General features: G+C 46.4%; 1 protein-coding gene across 1 annotated transcript in view; it reads right to left on the bottom strand.

Annotated features, from left to right (window-relative positions):
* LOC138814188 (zinc finger MYM-type protein 2-like) overlaps positions 1–11246 on the bottom strand; it is a 110804-nt gene extending 99558 nt beyond the window's left edge. The window contains 1 exon segment of the mRNA XM_070003155.1: positions 11187–11246. The gene's annotated coding sequence lies outside the window, so the exon portion shown is untranslated.
* Positions 11247–14210: the final 2964 nt, after the last annotated feature.

Below are 14210 nucleotides of genomic sequence, written 5' to 3'. Positions count from 1 at the left end.
ATCTCCAGCTTTTTTTCCACTGTTCATATTCTTGGAGTTTTAGGGAGCGGAACATATACAGAGACTCGGAATTCAGGGCCTCATATTCTTGAGCTATTCTGGCTTTTTGTTGGTTAATTGGAGGTAAGAGTTCCTTTCCTTCGTAGATTGGCTTCAGACCTCAACTCTCATATCTCAACCTCCTAAGTAGCTAAGATTACCAGTATGAACCCCTGATGACCAATTAAGATTCTCAATTTTTCTCCTGGAGCTCAATCAACCTATTTTATGCTTCCTGCTTGGCTGATGACAGGTCACAACTCCCACCCCACACATACACATCAGCTATTCACAGGGCTTGAACTCTGGGCCTGGGCACTGTCCCTGAGTTTAGAGCTTTACCACTTGAGTCACAGATCTACAGACTGTTTAGTAGTTTAGGCTTCAAACCACAATCTTCAGATCTCATGAGCCACTAGTGCCTGGATTCCAGCCCTTTCTTGCCCTGGTTATTTTGAGATAGGTTCTCAATTTTTGCCAAACTCCTATCTGAACTTGGATCCTATTGTATACTTCCTGCTATAGCTGAGATAACCAACATGTGTCACCGTGCCAAACAAACTTCTTCTGTTGAGATGGATTCTAACCAGGCTGGTATACCTCCTACCTGCTTCCCATGTAACTGAAAATGACAGGCACACACCAGCAAGCCTAGCAATTGGTTAAGATAGGGTCTCATACTTTCTGCATAGGCTGACCTCAACTGTAATTCTTCAGATCAGTACCTAATAATTCTTGAGTTATCCCTCTAGTTCTTGCTTTTTGTTGGTTAATTGGAGGTAAGAATTTCTTTACTTGGGGCTGGGAAGTTGGCTCAGTGGTAGAGCGCTTGCCTTGCATGCCTGAGGCCCTGGGTTCGATTCCTCAGCACCATATAAGCAAAAAGAAAAAAAAAAGCCAGAAGTGGCGCTGTGGCTCAAGTGGTAGAGTGCTAGCCTTGAGCTGAAGAGCTGAGGGACAGCACTCAGGCCCAGAGTTCAGGCCCCACAACTGGACCAAAAAAAAAAAAGAATTACTTTACTTAGAGGATTGGCTTCAAATCTCAACTCTCATATCTCAACCTCCTAAGTAGCTAAGATTATAGGTATGAACCTCTAGTGACCAATTAAGATTCTCAATTTTTCTCCTGGAGCTCAATCATCCTATTTTATGCTTCCTGCTTGGCTGATGAATTAGGTAGGACTGGACTACAGGCATGAGACACTTCATCAATTCCCAAAGTTTCCTCTTAATTCTTGAAATTGCAAACATGCAGCTGGGAATGTGGCTTAGTGGTAGAGTGCTAGCTTAGCATGAATGATGCCCTGAGTTCAATTCCTCAGTATCACATACACAGAAAAGGCCAGGCACTGTGGCTCAAGTGGTAGAGTGCTAGCATTGAGCAAAAGAAGCTTAGGGACAGTTCCCAGGCCCTAGTTCAAGCCCCAGGTCTGCCAAAAAAGAAAAAAAAAGGAGGGGGGGCAGGGGAAGAAAAGAAAAGAAGGAAATTAGGGCTGGGAAGATGGCTTAGTAGTAGAGTATTTGCCTAGCATGCATGAAGCCTGGGTTCAATTCCTCAGTACCACATAAACAGAAAAAGCCAGAAATGGAGCTGTGGCTCAAGTGGAAGAAGCTCAGGGACAGTGCCCAGGTCCTGAGTTCAAGCCCCAGAACTGGCACAAAAAAAAAAAAAAAAAAAAAGCAAACTGCAAACATGTTCAATAGAACACTGATCAGATCAGTAAAAATAAGTCACACATTTCCAAATTAGACATCATAATTCTACTCCTAGTTTTCAATAGATTATGAAAAGAAAACAAAGGCAGTCATGTGACTAGTCACAGATAGTCATGTGATTAATTTATTATGCTAACTAATCTTTTTTTTTAACTCTATTTTTCCTAAAATAGGTTTCTTAAGCCAGGCACTGGTGACTCACACCTATTATCTTAGCTACTCATGAGGCTGGGATCTAAAGGACACAGTTAAAAGCCGGCTCTGGCAGGAAAGTCCATGAAACGCATATCTTCAATAAATCACCAAAAAGCCAGAAATAGACCTGTGGCTCAAGTACTAGAGTGCTAGCCTTGAGCACAGAGAGGCTCAGGGTCAGTGCCCAGGCCCTGAGTTCAAGCTGCAAGACTGGCAAATACTAATATATTTTAAAATAGATGTGTTCAAATGAGATTTAATATAATTTTTAACACTCTAAGCTGATCAATCAAGTATTTGGTGCTGGCCTTCATAAAGATTCACTTCCCATCTCAATTTTAATACAAGAAATCTAAAATTACAGCTGTTCAAAAACAAGTTACACATATAAAAACTTGTAACTCTAACCAGTCACTGGTGGCTCATGTCCTAGCTAATCATGAGATTGAGGTCTTGGCAGAAAAGTCTGTGAGACTCTCATCTCCAACTAATTAACCAGCAAAAAGCCAGAAATGGAGGTGTGGCTCAAGTGCTAGAGCACCAGCTTGTAAGGGAAAAGCTAAGAAAGAGCACAAGGCCCTGAGTTCAACTCCCAAGAAGGGGTAAGGAGTAAGGGGTAAGGAGGGGTAGGAGGTAGAGGCAGGAAGGGGTAGGGAGGGAAGGAGATGAGCATCTAGGAGTAGTGGTCTCAGCACTCCAAAGACTGAGGCAGGAGAACACTGAATGAAGAGACTACATAGTAAAGAGTCCCAGATAAGCCTGGAGACCATGTCACAAAAATACACACATTAAAAAAATGACAATGCTGGGAATGTGGCTTAGTGGTAGAGTGCCTGCCTAGCATGCATGAAGCTCTGAGTTCAATTCCTCAGTACCACATAATCAAAAAAAGTTGGAAGTGGCATGGTGGCTCAAGTGAGTGCCAACCTTGAGCAAAAGAAGCTCAGGGACAGTGTCCAGGCCCTGAGTTCAAGCCCCAGGTCTGGAGGGATGGGGGGGAAGGGGGAATCACATAGGGAACTGGATATATGGCTTAGCAGTAGAATGCCTGTGTGACAAATGCAGAGCCCAGTACCACTAAAACAAAAATCCCACATGGCAGCTGAATATGCCTAAGTATTCTTACATAATTCGATGAAGACATAAAAGGGATCTAAACAAGGAAAGTCAAACAAACCCAATTTGTAAATAAAATGATCCTATATCTAAAATGATCCTATATCTAGAGACTCACCCACAAATTTCTAGAACTAATAAATAATTTTGGCAAAATAACAGGATATATAACCCACAAAAATCAGTAGCTTTTCTGTATGCCAACAATGTGCAGAGAAAAAAAAATTCTATTTACAATTGCCTTAAAAAAAAATATTTAGGAGTAAACCTAACCAAAACTTAACCAAGTTGAGAATCTCTACAGCAAAAAACTATGAAACTCTGAAGAGAGAAATCAAAGACACTGGAAAGTAAAAAGACATCCCATGTTCATGGACCAGCAGAATTAATATGAAAATATCATTGCGCCAAAGATGACTTACAAATTTAATGCAATACCTATCAAAATCATGTCATTCTTCATGAAGACAGAAAATCCAAAAATTCATATGAAATCATAAAATACTCCAACTATCCAAAGCAAATCTTGGAGAGAAAAAAAAAAGCAATGCGGGGAAGTATCGTAATTCCAGACTTTACTACAGAACCTCAGTAGCAAAAATAAGCTTGATACTGGGTGGGGGAAAAAAAAAACAGGCATGAAATCCAACAGAATAAGACTAGAAGACTCAGAAATAAACCCATATACCTACAGTCATCTGATAACTGTCATGGGAGCCAAATATGTTCGAAAAAAAGACAACCTCTTCAACAAATGGTGTTGGGAAAATTGAACATTCCTATGTACAAAACTAAATGGATCCCTGTCAGTCATCTTGCATTAATATCAATTCAATATTAGTTCACTTACTGTGGCTTCACTGTTTCATGGATTTTAAAATATAAAAGAAAATGTAGGAAGTGGCACTGTGGCTCAAGAGGTAGAGCACTCACCTTGAGCTAAAGAGCTCAAACTAAAAAGTTTTCACAGCAAAGGACAGTTACTAAGCCAAAAAGAAAGAATGGCAGAAGATATTTTACCAGGTATACATCTGACAAGGACCTAGTATCCAGAATATATAGGGAATTCAAGATCTAAACCCCAGCCAGGCGCCAGTAGCTCACGCCTGTAATCCTAGCAACTCAGGAGACTGAGATCTGAGGATCACAGTTCAAAGCCAGCCCAGGCAGGAAGTATATGAATCTCCAATTAACCACCAGAAAAACAGAAGTGGTGCTGTGGCTCAAGTGGTATAGCATCCACCATGAGCTGAAGAGCTCAAGGACAGTGCCCAGGCCTAGAGGTCAAGCCCTACAACTGACAAAAAACAAAAACAAAAAATTAAACTAAACCCCAGAAAGATTAATAACCCAATAAACAAACAGGCAAAGAAGCTAAATTTTCAGAAACAGAATGGCCAATAAACACATGAGGAAATGGTCAACACTGGTTGCCATAAAGAAAATGCAAATCAAAAAAATTAAGATTCTGTTTCACCCCAGTAAGATTAGCCATCACAGAGAACATGAATAACAAATGCAGATGGGGATGTAGGGAAAAAGGAAATCTATTGTTAGTAGGAATGTAAACACTTTGAAAGGTTTCAAGATTCCTCAAAAAAATTAAACATAGAACTAGCTATCCATGATCCAGCAATACTACTCTTGGGCGCTTATCCAGAATATTATGTCAACATACAGTAAAAATGCTTGCACATCCATGTTCACTGCTACACTATTCATAATAGCTCAGATGTTCTACAATGGATCAATGGTCCAAGAAAATGTGGTGCATACATACAATGGAATTTTACTCATCTATTAGAATATTATGACAAGCATCAAGAGCTATGCCTGCAATACTAGTTACTCAGAAGGCTGGAACTGAAAATCACCATGGGAAGCCAGCACAAGCAGCAAAGTCCATGAGATTCTTTTTTTTTTTTTTTTGCCGGTCCTGGAGCTTGAACTCAGGGCCTGGGCAAGGTTAGCACTCTAGCACTTGAGCCACAGAGCCACTTCCAGCTTTTTCTGTTTGTGTGGCACTGAGGAATGGAACACAGGGCTTCATGCTTACTAGGCAAGCACTCTACTGCTAAGCCACAGTCCTAGCCCTCCATGAGATTCTTATCTCCAATTAAGCACCAAAAAATCTAGAAGTGACAATGCTAGTGTTGAGCAAAAAACCTCCTGAGTTCAAGCTCCTGGACTGCTATCAAAAAAAAGATTATGTCATTTGCAGAGAAATGGATGGACCTAAAACAGAATTGGTTAAGTGAAGTCAGGCTCAAAGAGACAAACAGCACATTTTCTCTTATATACAGAAGCCAGATCTAAAATTCAAACATATATGTTAACATAAATAGGGTTTTATGAATATAGACACAAACTGACTAAAGATGAAACTCTTCTGAACAACTAATGAACTGTGCAACAAAATGAATACTACATGTTTACAAAAACATGTTTGGGATAGGGATAAGCTACACATGGAGAGAGGAAGGGTGAGTAAATGCAGTCATTATACTCAGTGTACTTTATATAGAAATTGACCTATGTAACTTGAGGGTAGGGATTGGAGGGGGCAAAATGGAAGGGAATAATTTAAGGAGTGACATTGATTAAGATGCGTTGTACTTATAATCTGACTTACAGAACTGTAGGCTCTCTGTACAACTACTTAATTAATAATTTTTAAATTGTCATCCAACACAATAAAGCAAATTCTTTTAATATTAAATGCAGTGAGGACAGTTTTCAATACCTAGATAGGAAACATACACTTCTAAATATATACCTTGTGTTTTTTTGTTGTTGTTGTTTTGGGGTTTTGTTTTTTGTTTTTTGTTTTTTGTTGGTCATGGGGCTTGAACTCTGGGTTTGGGCGCTGTCTCTGTGCTCTTCAGCTCAAGGTGAGCGCTCTACCGCTTGAGCCACAGAGCCACCTCCAGTTTTTCTAGTGGTTTATTGGAGGTAAGAGTCTCACGGACTTTCCTGCTCGGGCTGGCTTTGAACCATGAGTCTCAGATCTCAGCCTCCTGAGTAGCTAGGTTTACAGGCATGAACCACCAGCGCCCGGCACCTTGTGTTTAAAACAAGTATTAGACATATATACTCTATAGACATATATACTCACAGCAAAACCAGAGCATCTGATTAGACAATGAGGTCCTTTATTTCTACAACGTTATGTTTCCTTTGAACCTTAAATGAGCATATTACAATCTTACAAATCTATTATGAATACTACTGCACAAAGACTAGCTCCCTACCTATTCAAGTCTGGAATATTCTTATATCAGCTCTTGTGGAATATCTAAATAATTTATTCAGAAGGTTAAAATAAGTAGAAAATGATTGGATGCCAATGGCTCAAGCCTGTCTTCCTAGCTAATCAAAAGGTTGATATCTGAGGATTGCAGTCCAAAGCCAGACCATGCAAGAAAGTTTGTTAGACTTTTAACTCCAATTAACCACAAAAAGCCAGAAGTGGAGCTGTGGCCCAAGTGGTAGAGTGCTAGCCTTAAGGGGAAAAAAAAACTCAGACCCCTGTTTTCACTGTATTTCATGTCAGTCTAATTTGGGGAGGGGAAGGGAAAAAAACAAAATGTTTAAATAGGGATATAGGTTGGCCCATCATAACAATGAGATATACAAGACACTATGTTGAAAACAAACTTTACCATTTGGGGGGGAGGGGAGGTTGTGGAGGTGGGTGAGAAGGGAAGGGATGGTAGGGGAAAAACAATGGAGGCAACAATGCTTGATAGGAAATGTACTCATTACCTTGCTCATCTAACTGTAACCCCTCTGTACAGTATTTTTACAATAAAAAAACTTATTTTAAAAAATATCAAAAAAAAACTCAGGAACAGTACATGAGTGCAAAACCTAGGACTGGCATATACTGGAACACATACACACACTCAAAGTAGAAAATGTCCAGGCACTATGCTCACACCTGTACTCCTAGCTACCCAGGAGGCTGAGATCTGAGGATGGAGATTCAAAGCCAGCCTAGGCAGGAAAGTCCCTGGGACTCTTTATATCCAACCACCAGAAAACCAGAAGTGGAACTGTGGCTCAAAGTGGTAGAGCACTAGCCTTGAGCAAAAAAGAGCTCAGGGACAGCCCAGTCACATGACCAACAAAAATAAAAAATATATTTTATTGGGAGCCAGTGGCTCATGTGAGTCAGTAATCTTAGATACTAAGAAGGTTGAAATCTAAGGATCACAGTTCAAAGCCATCCCTGGCAAACTTACTAGCTAAACTCTTATTTTCAATAAACTAGCAAAAAGCCAAAAGTGGAGGCATTATGGTTCAAGTAGTAGAGCACCAGCTTTTAGCAAAAGTGGGAGGACCTGAGTTTAGTCTCAATACTGGCACCAAAAATACATAAATAGATCAAATAAAATATAAGCCGGACACTTACATTTTATATATAAAATATATATGGTGATTCATGCCTATAACCCCAGCTGAGATCTGAGGACTGAGGTTCAAAACCAGACCAAGCAGAAAAGTTCATGAGAGTCCTATCTCCAATGAACCAGAGAAGCCCAGAAGTGGAGGTGTGGCTGAAGTAGTAGAGCACTAGCCTTGAAAACAGGGGGGGAAAAAAAGCCCCAATACTAGCAAAAAAGGGAAGCAAAAGGAGGGAAGGGGGGGAAGAAGGGGGACGAGGAGGGGGAAAAAAGGGGAGGGGAGGGGAGGGGAGGGGAGGGGAGGGGAGGGGAGGGGAGGGGAGGGGAGGGGAGGGGAGGGGAGGGGAGGGATGGTAGCTCATGCCTGTAATCCTAGAGGAGGCTGAAATCTGAGGATCACAGCTCAAGTCAGCCCAGGCAGGATGTTCTGGGAGACTCATCTCCTATTAACAATCAGAAAACCGAAAGTGGCACTGTGGCTTAAAGTGGTAGAGTGCTAGCTTTGAGTGAAAAAGCTCAGAGACAGCACCCAGGTCCTGAGTTCAAGCCCAACAACTCACAGGAAAAAGGGACAGGCAGAGGGGAGAGGGAAGAGAGGGGAGAGGGAAGAGGGGAGAGAGGAGAAAAGGATGGGTACATGGAGGCTCAATATACTATTCTAACTCATAAAATTCAAAAGTTCCATTAGAAATATTTTAAAAAGAAAAAACTTAGAATGGAGCTGGATAAGGGCTCAATTAATGCGATCTTATCCTATTGTAGGATGCTTTCTAAAATTAAATAAAAGCCAGGCACTGGGGGCTCACACCTATAATCTTAGCAACTGAGGAGGCTAAAATCAGAGGATCATGGTTCAAAGCCAGCCTAGGCAGGAAAGTCTGGGACAATCTCCAATTAACCACCAGAAAAGCAGAAGTGGTACTGCGGCTCAAAGTGGCAGAACACTAGCCTTGAACAAAAAGAACTCCATGACAGCACCTCGGCCTGGAGTTTAAGCCCCACAACAGACAAAAATTAAGTAAGAAAACATATTAAAGTGCCTGATGCCTAGAATGGTGTGTGTTTATTTGTCATTATATTTCACAATATATATTCAGCAAACCCTTACCTTCAATAAACTATTTGTGTATCTGTGTTTGTGTGCCTGTGGGTACTACAGTTGAAACTCAAGGCCTCCCATTCTTGCTTAGCTTTTTCACTCAAGGTGGGTGCTCTACCACTTGAGCCACACCTCCCTTCTGGCTTTTTGCTGGTCAGTTGGAGGTGAGTCTCTTGGATTTGTCAGCCAAAGACTTGACTTCAAACCAGGATCCAGATCTCAGCCTCCTCAGGAGCTAAGATTAGAAGCATGAGGCACAGGCACAAGGCTCAATCAACTATTTTTGAACCCGTTTGGGGGTTTGTGTACAGGATCTGGAGCTTGAACTCGAGTGTTACTCAACTTTTTGAGGACAAGGCTGTCTATAGCCTGCCTCAAACCTTCACTTCAACTTTTTTTTTCTTCTGGTTAGAGATCTCTTACAGGCCTGCCTGCCCCCCCACCCCACCCCCACCCCCACCCCCACATAGGCGTCCAATAGAGATTCCTACATTTATGACTCATCTCTGACAATAACTTACAGTAATTGTCAAGGGGCTCAAGAAATACAATGTAGCCAGGCGACTGCAATCCTAGCTACTCAGGAGGCTGAGATCTGAGGATCTGTTCAAAGCCAGCCTAGGCAGGAAAATCCTTGAGTCTCTTATCTCCAATTAACCACTCAAAAACACGAATGGCCCTGTGGCTCCAGCGGTAGAGCACTAGCCTTGAGCTGAGGGACAGCGCCCAGGCTGAAAGAAAGAGAGAGAGAGAGAAAGAAAGAAAGAGGAAGGAAGGAAGGAAGGAAGGAAGGAAGGAAGGAAGGAAGGAAGGAAGGAAGGAAGGAAGGAAGGAAGGGTCCAAGATCTTGATTTCAAACCTTAGTAGTCAGTAAAAACAAATAAAAGATGTATCCAGTGCTGACTTCACTGATATTTTGTGACTAGTTACAATTTAACTCAAGGAAAACCTTACTTATCTTTTTTCACTGTCTAGCACATTACAAGTTACCTTAAAACCACCAAATTATAGGTGTTAAATAATAATTCTCATGTTACTCAGTTGGGGTTACTGTTAAGTGAGGACTAACACTGAAAATGGTAGGCTAAGAAACTAGAATACTACACTAGTTCTGATCAGCATTCTACTTGGTGAGGTTAAGGTAGTAAATACTCAACGTGTTGTGGATGCCATGCCCTTTCCTAAGCAAAGCCATTTAAAAGATTTAGCTACTCACAAACCATAAGACATACTTTCAAAATTTGTCTTTCAGATCACACATAAACCGAAAGTTAAGAGGTTCTCTCTAGCTTCCCAATGCTTTAAATCAACTTGCCATTGTGACGGAAGAGATATGTTTAAAAAAAAAAAAAATGGTTGCACGCATACCATTTAAAACAAAATAATATTAATTCCCACTTTGGAACTCTAGAGGGCACCAGAAATATGCCCTCCTTCGCACTACCCCTCCTCCCCGGTAACGTGAGCAGCTGCAGAAGCCCGTCGTCTGGTTGCTGAGGTTGGTATTGCAGCAGCAGGAGCGATGTCTGCAGCGGTGCAAACAGCAGCGCCCACTCCCAGCTGCCTCACCAGCCATTACCCGGGCTTCGCCCCGAGGGCAGCTGCCACCCGAGAAGGCCCCTCCCCCTCAAAACAACGGGAGGGCCAAGTCCTCATGGCTGAACCCCTCCAACCTGACATCGTCCTCCAAACAGACCAGTAAATTATGAGCAATGGACTCACAATGGGGGTGCTTTCCTTCTCACTTTCGGCCAAAGATGCACCAGACAGGGTTGAAAGTGATCCCCAGCCCTAAGAGAAAAATGGAAGAAAAAAAACACTAGGGGGGGAGGAAAAAAAGAATCAATAACACCCAACCTGGTGGGAGCACCAAACCTATTCCACCAGAAGGAGGCAGAGAAAGGAATATGAGGTCAAGGAGGTTCGGCCCTTCTATTATTAAACGCACCCCACGCACAACAGCCCCCTCCTACGTAAGTGGAACAAAATGACACAAAATATGCATTTGGTGTCCAAAACTCATGTGAGAAGCAAAATCCAGAAGGGAAGGGGCCCGAGAACACCAAGCCTGCTCCTGGGAAAGAAGGGGGGGGGAGGGCAAACGTTGCCCCGACGCCAGTAAGGGATTTGTATTCCCTCCTAAATTTGCCCACCAAGCGTCATCCCCAGCACTCTCCACACCAATTTGGAGTTTCAAGGTGGCTCACGTCACTGCTGGACCCACGTCGCCAATATTTGCCCCCAGCAATTGCCCTGGGCCCGAGGTTTGCCCCCCCCCCTGCAGTCGGCGACCGGCAGCGCTGCCTCCCCGTCCGCCATTAGAGACCCAGCCAAACAATACGTGAGGATCAAGAGCCGCGCAGCGCAGCGCCAGGGAGAAGAGCGAAGAAGGGGACCCGGCGGGACACAAGCAAACACCCTCGCCACGCAAAACTTGGGGACCCTGGCTCGGGCCGACAGGGTGCGAAAGGAACCCTGAGAGCAGAAGGGCCCACACTGCCCGTCCTCCGCCCCCCCACCCCCAAGGAAGAAAGGAACATACCCCCGCGACCTCCCCGCGGCCCCCGGCCCCGCTCCGCGGCCCCTGCGACCCCCGCCCTCGAAGTCCGCCTCACCCGGCCCACCCGGCCGCGCCCGCACACTCGCAGCCCTCGGGCCGCACGCGAAGACGCCAGTGACATAAGCGTGGCCCCGAGCAGACCCCGAGGCCCCGACACGGCAGCGGCCACGACGGCCGCGCCGCGGGGTGTTAAGCCCGGGTCGGTGGGAGGCTCGGGAGGCTGCCCTCACCCATCTCCGCCTCCCCAGTCGCCTCCGCCTCCGCCTCCTCCTCCCGAGGCTGCGCTGCTCCCAGCCACCCCCACTCTCCGAGGCCCAACGCTGGAAAGACAGTGGGGATAAGCCTCACCCGGTTCTGGCTGCGGCTCCGCGGAACGAACCTCCCCTCCCCCGGCCCACCCCCCTTCGGCGACACGCACAACTCCGCTCAGTCCAGTCCCGGCTTTAGCGCTGGTGAGAGGAGGTGGAGGAGGTGGTGAAGGCGGCTGTGCGGCCGATCCTGGACAAACCCCGCCCTTCGCCCACTCATTGGCTCGAGGCAGAGGCGGAACTCGACGCCTCAGGCACACCCATTGGCTAGGCCAGCCTTCCTTCAGGAACCCCCTCCTCCAAGGGATAATCCACACGCCTGTCCGTCACATGCGGGCCACACCCCCGGCCTTGCCGTTCCACTCCCCCCTCCGCGGGCTCCGGCCTCAGCCGCGTCCCCTCCCCTCCGTGCCCCCGCCCCTCCCTGCCCCCACCCACCAAGTCCGCCAGGGCCAGAACTCGGAGTTGCGTAGCCGACCTCACGGGTCGCACTCAGGCCCGGAGTTGGGGTGTCCTCGGGCTAGGACCGGCTGAGTGACTGAGGTCGGGTTTCGGGGCTTCGCCCGAGTCTAGGCACCCGAATGTGGGCCCCCGGCTCGGCCGCTCCCAACGACTCTGCTCGTGGAGAGACGAGGCCTCGATGTCCCAACGTCCTCCCTGTCCAGTCCTGGCAGCGCCCCGCGAGGGCCGAAGCCGGGCCCGGGCTGCAGCGAGGCCGAAGGGGCGGTCGGGGCCGCGGCCACAATGGGCTCCCGGGCGCCCTGCGGGCCGCGGAGGCGCTCCCGCCCTGGCCTCGCCCCGTGGGGAACTAGCCGTCCCCACCTCCCGCCAAGGCTGCCGCTGGAGGAGACGCCGTCCTCCATTTTGTCGGACCTGCTGCTGGAACTTGGGGCCCGCTCAAACCAGTCCTGGGGGGCCGGAAGCTCGCCCCCGGGCAGCCTCTCCTGGGCTCTGCGCGCTGACCCAGAGGACGGCCCCCCGCTTCCGGCGTGCGGGGCGCCGAGCCCCGGGGGGGGGGGGGCGGCGCGACGGCGGGGGGGACCGACGCCTCTCCCCGCCGACACCGAGCAAGATGGAGGAGCCGCGGGCTCCCGGGCGCGGGGTTCGCGTCCCGGGGAGGCTGGGGCCCCCCGGACGCCGCCCTGACGCCGGCCCTTCTCGGCCTCGCCCGCGGCCACGTCCGGGTCGTCGGCGGCTGAGGGAGGCCGCGCTCGGCCGCCCGCCCCATCGCAGCGCGTCGCCCGGCCACTGAAGCCCTGAGGGCCGCTGTCCGCGCCCAGGAGCCCAGCCCGCTGCCAATGGCGCCGAGGCCCGGGGAGGGAGGCCCCGGGGCCTCGTCCACGAGGGGCTTCTCTTTTGTTCCTCGTCTACACCTACGTCTGGGGGGCGGACGTCCTGCTGCTGATTTCCAAGACCACGGAAAGATGAAAGCGAAGCCTCAGCATCTCGCCCTGGCGGAGCTGGCTGGAATTACAGCTCGTGGGGTTGGTTGCCTTTCCCACCCAAATGGATGAATGAGAAGGCTCAACTTCACCACCGCCCACTAATAAATGGACATATAAACTTCTGCCTGATGGGGATGACACACATGAATAGCTTAATAAAGTTAAGCATCAAAGGCTCTATAAAGACTTTTGTAAACTCCAATAGACACCCGTTTACAGAGGACAATTTAGTAGAAGTTGAAAATTAACTCATAAGCGCTATAAACACACTTTCTGTGTTGAAAAAAGATCTAGAGCATGAACTTGAATCCATTTTTCTTTTCGGGAACATAATAGCACATTTTGTGTTTTCAATACATTGTCTTTGTGACATTTTGTATTAGAGTAGTATTTGACATGGACATCCTGTTAATTATTTTCATAATAGAGACATCTTACTAAATAAGACCATAATCAGCTAAAAGTTCACTTTCTATCTCCATACTTTATGTCCTAACAACTCCTAAATTTATAGTTAGATCCATTAAGTAGAGATATCTCCAAATAAAATGTCATAGATTTTAAGGACACATTAGGTTCAATTGAAGGAAGATCTATACTACTACTAATTCCCTAGCATTATTTTATATTTAATTAACATTAATGTCAGTAATATTTACTTTATTCATTCATATCATTTTTCCATGAAACAAAACTGCTTCCTACTTTCATGTGACCAGTGAGAATTTTACCTGACCTTGGGCTTCAAGAAAAAGTTTTTTTTTGTTTGCTTTTTTTTGGGGTCCGGTCGTGGGGCCTAAACTCTGGGCCTGGGCACTGTCCCTCAGCTCTTCAGCTTAAGGCTAGCACTCTTCCACTTGAGCCACAGCGCCACTTTTGGCTTTTTTGTTCTGCTTATGTGGTGCTGAGGAATCGAACCCAGGGCCTCAGGCATGCAAGGCAAGCGCTCTACCACTGAGCCACCTTCCCAGCCCCTGAAAAAGTTTTTTTGACAATTTAAAAATTATACTTGTTGTGGGTTGTTCTTTTTGGGGGGGGAGGGGAGGAGGGCATGTGTCCTGGTGCTTCAGCTCAGGGTCTGAGCACTGTCCCTGAGTGTTTGGCTCAAGGCTAGCACTCTACCACTTAAGCCACAGCTCCATTTCTGGCTTTTGTGGTGCTTAATTGGAGATGAGTCTCATGGACTTTCCCCCTCAGGCTGGCTTTGAACTCAGATTACTGCTCCTGAGTATTTAGGATTACAGGCTTGAGCCATTGGCATCCACCAAGAGTACTTTTTTTCTTTCTTTTTTTTTTTTTTTGGTCGGACATGGGGCTTGAACTCTG

This window comes from Dipodomys merriami, unplaced genomic scaffold, assembly GCF_024711535.1.
Source record: "Dipodomys merriami isolate MVZ:Mamm:240054 unplaced genomic scaffold, mDipMer1.0.p SCAF_6, whole genome shotgun sequence".
Lineage (NCBI taxonomy): Eukaryota > Metazoa > Chordata > Mammalia > Rodentia > Heteromyidae > Dipodomys > Dipodomys merriami.
The sequence above is the reverse complement of the archived record's forward strand: the minus strand, read 5'-3'. Positions and strand labels throughout refer to the sequence as shown.